Source organism: Diadema antillarum, unplaced genomic scaffold (assembly GCF_040938485.1).
Source record: "Diadema antillarum isolate AM-2024a unplaced genomic scaffold, OU_Dant_1.0 seq00000059_RagTag, whole genome shotgun sequence".
NCBI classification, from domain to species: domain Eukaryota; kingdom Metazoa; phylum Echinodermata; class Echinoidea; order Diadematoida; family Diadematidae; genus Diadema; species Diadema antillarum.
Genome location: NW_027271164.1, coordinates 637,911 through 647,500, shown reverse-complemented (window position 1 = coordinate 647,500; position 9,590 = coordinate 637,911).

Below are 9,590 nucleotides of genomic sequence, written 5' to 3'. Positions count from 1 at the left end.
AGAGAAAATAACAGGATGCCCATATTTCCTCGCGCTATCTGACAGTACAGGAAGGAGGTGACGACACGAGATACCCATAACAGTAGCATTCATGTTCCCAACTTTCCCTCATCCTCTAAACAACCATACACTCCCCTCCTTTCCGTCATACACTCCCCTCCTTTCCGTCACCCTCCCCCTCCCCAACCCCCCTTTCCTGGGAGAACAAAAGGAATGCCACTCATGTGAAAATGTGTTATCCGTTGCTGGCGATCGGTTGTATGGTTCCAATTAGCAATACTGGTGGAAGATATATCAATTAATTTTACATTTGGCAAGATGATACTCTGAACGACTCCCACTTATCGGATCTGCTGATTATTTAAGATAACACGAACTCAGTGACACCGGCGTCCTTCGCGTGCGACAGGAGCAGGTTGTTTACGATTTTATTATCTTTTTATCTGTTGCGAAAGAAGTGATGCAACTTATTTTTTTTCCCCTTTGTTACACTTTTTATTTCCGCATCACATGCAAAATTCAGTTTCTATAAAGCAATTAAGATTGTTATGCATATTCTAAAATAAGTGAATTTCGATATTTTCTGCTTATTAGTCTTATAAAAACATTCGGCAATTAACACCCTGTTACTCCAGTCATTAAATCATGTTAATTTATGGTTTCCGTTTTGCGATATGTACTAATGAAATCAGGAAAAATATACGGCACGCTGATATTGATCAAAAGTTAGACATTATCATGCTAGTATGATTATTGTGCTATTATGCTTTAGTGTTTTAGTTTGTCATTGTTCTACAGTCTTTTTTTTTCATAATTGTTTTTGATGCCCGGAAATCATTTCATAGCCCTTACTTGATAGCGAGAAAAGATCGGGTACTTGCCTTGTATATGTATGCTAGCTCTATCATCCTTGTAAAGTTTACCTTTAAACATATACAAAAATATATCAACACGAGCACATTCGTTGTTTGTGGTGCTCACCGAACACGTCTTATCAGCGAAAGTCCACTATCTGGTGTGTCCGTCAGTTGTTCTTCAAGTTTTTTTCCTCACATTTTCCTCCCATTATCATTCCTCTAGAGATATCACCTTCCATACAAATTAAAATGTGACATTCACTTCGAAAGTGAGCTTCCTTCCTTCTCCTAATCAACATGAAGATTGCTGACAAAGATTAAAATGACATATTACCCCAATTTGACTCATCGCGGTCCCACACAATGCTGCACAATTCCAGCCGGGGGAACAACTATGCATGACACGATCAGGTTGGATAATTTTCGATACCATTTACCCGAGGATTGGGTCATAGCAACATTTTGATTCCACTCACCCAGTATCGAACGCGCAAATCGAATCCATGACAACTGACTACGATTTAATTGATGATATTATAAAATGATGATATTATAAAATGATGATGATGACGATGATGATATTGATGATATCAAACTGTTTTTTTTTTCTATTTTGATTTGATTTTTATTCTATATCTGCGTTCTTTTTTTAATTCAAGAATATAACTCGGAGCCAGTTAAACAAAGTTATTGAGTGATATTTGAACAGTTAAAATGCATGGAAGCAGGTAAATGATTGACTTAAAGGTACAGCGCTGTTTATCTTTAAAAAAAAATACATAATAAAGACGAATAGGTGTCATTTTACAAAGACACACATCAAAAAAAAAAGAAAGAAAGAAAATGAAGATTTCACGTACCTGCTGATGTTACCATGGTAGAAACAGTGTGACAAAGGTCGAGGAAAAGTGTATGATTGGTGCAGCAATGAATGTATCAATGGAAGAAGGAAGAGGACACAAGGTATCGAAGCCAGTGAGAACGAAGGGTTAAGAGCAGAGGCAATACTACTGCCTACCTATAGAGACAGGTGTATTTGATTTCCGTGCACCCCTGCAGACGTTCGCGAGAGGAAAGCGGCGCGTAGGCGACTCTTTTCTCGCGATCCTCATAGCTGCTCAAGATCCGTTGGTTGAATCCATAAGCACGCTGACTCCTTGGGGAGAAGGAAATCAAGTTGTGGAGACGGTTCTTGCAGACAACCGATAGGTCATGACATACTCACAAAAACATTGATACAAATATTTTCCTTCAGAGTACCATAAGTTGATCTAGCGTTTCTTATCAGATCAGTAACAGCGAATTAATCATATCCATTGTAACCATGGCAGGAGAATTTCACTTTCAAGGATTGCTACATGCTGTACCAGTTGGTTACTACCTCACCCAGGGAGGCAAGACGAAAACCTTAATATACTGTGCAGATCTCATGTCTAATTTCATGTAAGATTGTTGCCTATATGAATTTCTTAAAAATAGACTTATTAATATTATTGGCCTATCTCTCTTCGTTTCTTTTTGAATGCAACCATCCACTGTAGCGAAGCCTATCTACTAAGTATCCCTCTGTCGCCACACATTGACGCTCATTGAGTGTATGTTTGAACCTTTGCTCGGGTAAAAGGGAGACTAAAGTAATGGACAATTTTAAATGCCAGAAAGTCATAGTCCAATCCCAACCCATGTTGCACGTCATACAAATCCATGTGCCACATGAAGGAAAATTAAGCATTTGCTATAATTCTCGAAGAGCGCTAATTACGCGTACAGTGTTTCACTGCGCTATAGACTGTTATACGTCAAAGAAAGGTGAGTTTAATGAATTTTCTCCTCAACCCGCCCCCCCCCCCCTCCCTACACACACACTTCCAGACCTGAAAGTGAAATATTAAAGGAAGTAAAAAATAAACCAACAAAGAAGAAACGCTTCCGAGGAAGACACACACATACAATGTACACACATCCAGGCGCGTTTCCCATGTTGCTGACATTTTTATGTAACCACATGTATTTCTCTTCGAGTTCCACTGAGTATAAGTATACCTTGATTGATTACTGATGGATTAATGACCTATGTAATCGGTAGGTGATCGGTCATAATGCACCAATTGGCTAACTCGGCGATGATTGTTAGATTGCCTGAGTGACGTCACGCCAAGTAATAAAATTCCAGAATTTTACTGGCCACCGACAGGGGTAGAATGAAATGATGAGTATTTTCATACAGGGAATGTGGTATGATAGATATTGCCTTGCCTATTTTTGTAATTTCGCACTAAAGTCTTGACAGTCTCGTGGTCCCTTCGAGATAATGTTTTCTCTTTGGAAAAATTCAACTTTCGCGGGGATGTCAAGCGTTATACTGTATGATATCTGACTTATGAAAAGAGGGACACACATCATACTCTAACTGAATTGCGGATAACTGGATGAAAACCCACCAAGATTGACAAAATTACCTGTCTTTTAACATACATGTATAATAACATACTGATTATATAGATAATTGAAATGTATTGTATGACGTACTGAAACATTCCTGTAGTTATTCTATTTTCTTCAGTTTTTTCTTCTTTAAAGCGTATTGTCGAGAATACGCTGCAGTATGAAAAAATATTTCTTACCATTGTTCTCCTAATAACGTGTGTTTGGGTATACACGATATACTATAGCTGAATTCAGAGTTCTTACCGTAGAAAGCTGATTAATCACAATGCGTTTTCTTTTCTCAGCCAGAAAACAGGAAGTGTGCTCTGAAAGAGATTTATTCTTGCATTAAGACGCGTAGCCGTCCAAAATGCATCTAAAATTAGCGCACTTCACCGCCGCTTCGATTATGATATCGACATACCATAATTGCTTTCGGCATTTTACACGATCGAATTTGGGTGAGGGTAATCGTAACATTTCAGAAACTTGTTGAATGCTTGCAGTAGAAATCATTTTTCACACATGATGCCAAGAAAGTACCCTCTACTATCAATCATGTCGAAAATGATATCCTGTTCACCTATAACGGACAGGGAACAGCACACACATGTGTAACTCATATTACTACATAGGAAGCCGAATGTTCACAGATTACTGCGTGCACGTGAGAAACTACGCTTGTTTCTCGTAATGAAAGCTTGAGCCTCCTGGAATGAATTCATATTTTGACCCAATCAATGAAGAAGTGTTTTATATAGCAATGATGGTGTAGGCGCTGTATGAATATCATTCTATGTTAAAGTATACTTAGAAAGTTGAGGGCCAGGAAAATTTCATGGTATGTACATTTCTATTCATATTCTATTAGATGCTATGGTGATAATCATTATAGACATAAATCTATGTTCTTTGGACATATAGATAGAAGCAGAGGGCTCATAAACTTTGACTGGATTGTGGAAATCACATGATGCTGATAGACAGCAATGGCAACTGCGTGAAGTGCTCTAACTGAAATTATCAACATCTTAATTATGTACATCATATACTATATACATCGTAGTATATAAACATTGATTTGTAGTGGCTTCGATCAACCTTCATTGATTAGCATTTACCATGGTCATCGCCGACTATTTTGTCCTTTATGATAGACGGTATTATATCTATCATCTACTGAAATAACGAATGCATCAAAGTTTAACAATTTGATTGTTTAGGGGTACTCTGTTTCTTTGATGCACGCGTTGTAAAATGACCCCTAGGAAGAATGAATCTTACAACACTAGTCCCATGCTCTTGTGGCTAGAAACGATTTCAAGGGAGAAGGTTTAATGGCTTGTGACTTTGTGCTATGATTCAGAGAGGCACGACAGCTTTTGGGTATTAACAAGAAAGACGGCCATCGCCACTTTTGTCACGTGTGTAATGCACAATTTAGCTTCAGACTGAGATGGCTCAATCCCAACTCTCAAGTTCCTTTCAACCTCCCAGAACATCTCAGAAGGGTGCTGAAAACAAATTTCCCTTTTCCCGAATACCCTTTGAAAAAAAAAATTAAGTTAATTCTCCTCCGACTATGTCTCAATTTGCCATGGTCAATGCCTTTGAAACAATAAGTTATGCGCTTCGCATTACTCTGCTGTATTAATGCTCCAAGGTATGTGTTCGTTTGTTTGTTTGTTTGGCTGGTTGTTTTTTTTTTGAAGAACCTCTCCTAGCCAGGGAAGTCAAGTCCCCGCACCTGAGCGAAATGCCAATAGGAAACTCCTTCCCCCGTGATATTAGAGTGGGGATAAGGTGGGAGCATGAAATCGCAAATCTTCCCATCAGGATCGGTGTGGTGCAAATGATTCAAAACCTTCTTATCCTTCCACTCCTTCCGCCAGCACCTGCAGCTTTCCACGTACAGTTGCCATGGCAACCTAGGATACAGAGACACTTTTCCATGATGCCTCTTAATTGCCTAGCCCCGAAGCATCATTTGTCCATTAGGGAGCAGACTATTAACACTTGCCTATAAACAAGCGAGATCATGAAGATAAACAAGCAGTTACTATGCCCGGAAAACAAAACAAAACAAACCAACACGAAAACCAAGTGTTGGGTTTCTCTGCATGGGTCTGAATACTAAACCTATTTTTCCGAATAACGATTATTTGATATTGAAGAGAAGCCCGTAATTGTCCCTTGGTGTGGAGTAAACATCACTGCCATAACTGTAGGATTTATATCAACTTATGATATGAAGTTTGTTAACTGACTGTTTGCGCAATTCAAATAATAAGACAAACTCTGAAGTGGTGCAATGCACAATCTTTTGGGGTTTTTTTTTTCTGAAATCCCCCCAAACAACTCAACTTTCGTGCATAACTTAACCTACCCATTGCCTTTTAATCACCTTTATTTTTGTACTGTATTGTGAGGAAGTCAGTGTTGGCAAAATGCTTATCGAAAGGGGCTGGGTCGCCATCCATTTCTGGATCAAAAAACGCATCTCCTTTTCTACTGAAAATTAAAGCCGGATTACGAGATTTGAAAACGAGCCCAAGGTTGTTTTATTGTTCATCGCTCAAAATGTCTCAAGTACTCCCGCGCTTACAGTATTTGGTCACGCAGAATAATGCAAATCTGCCAATTACGTCAAGGGAATTGTCATTAATTGATTAATCTCGGGTGCACGGAATATCCGCAAGTTCCTTCTTTTATAATCACGATTTCAGCGTGTATTGTACATCCTGTCATAAACCTGACAAGCTCCGAAATTCGCTATTCAGTCTTTCATATATCGTGTTTGGTATAATGGGTGACGATTTCTTGCGTAATATCTAAGCAAGGCCATGTAGAAGCCAGTCAATCATTACGTAAACAAGTAAACAAATAAACAAACTAAAACAAAACAGCCGCGGAATGGAGGCATTATCTGCTGATACTATGTCAGAGCGTGTAATTACAGGGGAATGGAAAACATCTTATCAACAACAACAACAACAACAAGAACAAAATGATATGTATCTTTTATTTATTGTTTTATTATCGTTTATTGTGAATAATGTAGGCCTACGTCAGTCTGATTAGAACGCCCAGCCCCGATCAAGCTAAGAGCCGAAATATGAAAAGAACAAATCTTGACACACAAAGATGAGAAAGTGTTAAAAAACAAACAAAAAATTGAAATACACGTTTTGTAATATTTCATATTTCTTTCTCTTTATCACGTGGGATTTAATTGAAATGTACAATCACGTGGTCGATGAAATTAACACCCAACATCTTATTGCCCGGAAAAGCCTAGTGTAGATATTTTTTTCACGTGATGAACACAACGATAGAAACTTAGATATCTCCCCATTGCTTTCATGTGAGCTTATTTATTCTTTATGACAGGGCTCTGGCGTTCATTTATTGACCTGTTATCCTCACACGTCTCCCGTAACGATACGTCTACACTCCGCTGATGTGTTGGGATAGTGTTACGTTCTTATGGCGGTGATGCAATCATAATTACCGCGTGATATTGCGAGCCCGCTTTTTTTTTTTTTGTCTGGTAGGGTCTCATTATGCCATAACGCACCGCCGCACAATTTTACGCAGGCTGTAGCAAGAGGGGAGGGGAATCGGCGGACTCATTACGTCTCATTTACGAGTATTATGACGTCACTGTTATGGCGATGTTTGTGCCTAGTGAAGCGTGATGACATTTCACGCTTCAGTGAACAATAGTTGCCCGCTGCGCCGGGACAGCACCGACAATGTTCATATCTTCCTATGACGTCATATCTCAGGCGGAAATTTTGTATTTCGCAGGTTTCTAGGAAAGTGGCATAATTATGTCTTTTTTCTATCAGAGAGCAAGAAACGAATGTGTTGTTTATAGTATAAAGGGCAAGTTCGTTGAAAGCAATAAAATTGTCACCCTTGTATTTCATTCAGCGTTGATACTTTCAATTTCAATTTTAATTCATTTCATACTTAACGTCACAAGTTCTTTTACCTAGTCAAGTGCGTGTGAATCTAACTGCAGAGACGGGGGAAAGTTTGATGGGACCAAAGGGAAAAAAAGAGGAAAAAGAAAAAGGGTTTTGCAAGAGAACAGAGCAAAATAAATACAACAAGGAACACATTGTCTGCAAGCTACTAAAATGAGTGATAGCTATCATTTTGACTTATTTCAGTAGTTCATTTCCCTGTCAATCGAAACATAGAGTACTGACAAGCTATGTTCGACGTGCAATTAAATTCATCAATGTTTATTCTTGAAAAAGAAAGAAAAAAAAAAAGAACTCAACACGAAGAGCATTTGGTGACGTGTACCAGCCTTCCAATGTCTGGACCATTGCCCAAACCAAGCATAGACAATGTGATTATGTCATCATCATTATACACCGCGCGTAGGGCTTTCTTTTGTTTTGTTTTGTTTTGTTTTGAAGTCTCTTTCAAAGCTATAAAAGCTTCCTTAAGTTTCACGGTAGCGGCTACTCCTCTTTCTCTCTCCCTCTCCTTTTCTACTCTAATACTGATGTACCTGACGATAATTTTTTTTTCTTCCAGCATGTGACAAATATTATGCTGACTCACTGTGCTTGCTGTGACATGAATAATTGCTCTAATCCTGCAAACCTTAGATTCAGAGATTTAAAGCTCTCTGTAGGTTGTCAGGTTTCGAAGAGTTACTTACACACAACGCACAATAGACCTTGTCTATCAAATGGCTCACGAAGGACCAAGCAACGCACGCACCAGACTCTTCTACGACATCAAGGACTGGAATTATTTCCCCCACCCCAAACAAACAACTCAATGAATCGATATACCCGTAGCGCTGGATCATATTCAATCTTCTGTGTAGAATGAATAGACTTCAGTTGTTTCGTTAAACGAAAAAAATAAGGATCATCATAATGATGACGTGGTATCGATAATAATGAAGAGGATGACTACAACTCTTTATAAGCCTATCAACTCTTACACATTTAACCGTTAATCAAATTTTTCGTCCGACATGATTATCATCATTGTCACCACAATAACCTTTGTAACTGTCATTTTCATGAAGGTTGTGATATGAAATATAATGGCGTCCACCATTGTAGCCTCAAGCCATGTTTAGCCGGTTGACGGTAGACCCGCGAACAATGTATAACGGAACGAAAGTAATACCCGCTGACATCTGAAGCATGGAGTGTGACGCCACTGAAGATTGGACTACAAGAGATAAAGGTTTCTTGTGCCGGGTATAGTAGCAACTTAAAGGACAAGTTCACCTTCATAAACATAAGGATTGAGAGAATGCAACAATATTAGTAGAACACATCAGTGAAAGTTTGAGGAAAATTGGACGATCGATGCAAAAGTTATGAATTTTTAAAATTTTTGTGTTGGAACCGCTGGATGAGGAGACTACTACAGCTTGTGAGTCATATGCGTACAACAGTATAAAGAAAATGTAAAAGAAAATTCAACATATTTTCACTTTTTTCGCATATTAAAAGAGCTCTTGACTTGCCTCTTTCTAAAGGCAGGGGGAATAATATTGCCCATAACATTTGTCGGTAACGAGTCAGGGGAATGTGTACTTTTTTCAAAAGATGGAATTTTGTGAAATTCTCTTTATATTTTCCTTATATTGTTGTACGCAAGTTATTCATACACTGCAGTAGTCTTCTCATCCAGCGGTTGCTGCACAAAAATTTTAAAAATTCATAACTTTTGAACGGATTGTCTGATTTTCCTCAAACTTTCAATGATGTGTTCTACTAATATTGCTACATTCTCTCAATCCTTATGTTTATAAAGGTGAACTTGTCCTTTAAGGAGCGAAGGGAGGGAAATAACTTCCAGTCTTACAGCTTATTTGAGAACCTTTCATCTCTTCATGTGCTAAAAACACTTTTTGAAAAGCAATTGCATCAAGTTATTTGAATGGAATCTATATGTGTCAAATCTGAATGCAAGCATGTTTATGTCATGTGTTCATCATTCGACTTGGTTCCCAAATTTTCCCATTCATATTGATTCATCAATTGAATTCAATGTTTATTTCATTTTTCAACAAAATCATCGTAATTGTTAGGTCGTCCATACGAGTTTGGAATGTGGGGAAATACATGTAAAGGATAACAATACATTTGACAAAATGAATATAAGACATCGAAATGTTCTATATAGCGGGAAAACAGCAACAATGTGTTAAGAATTTTATTTTTGGTTCCTTTTCTTTTCGCAAATCTTCGAAAGATTCGATTGATGAGTTCTGATTTTAATCTCGGTTCATGCAAACCAGATATGTGCCAAAAATGTTTT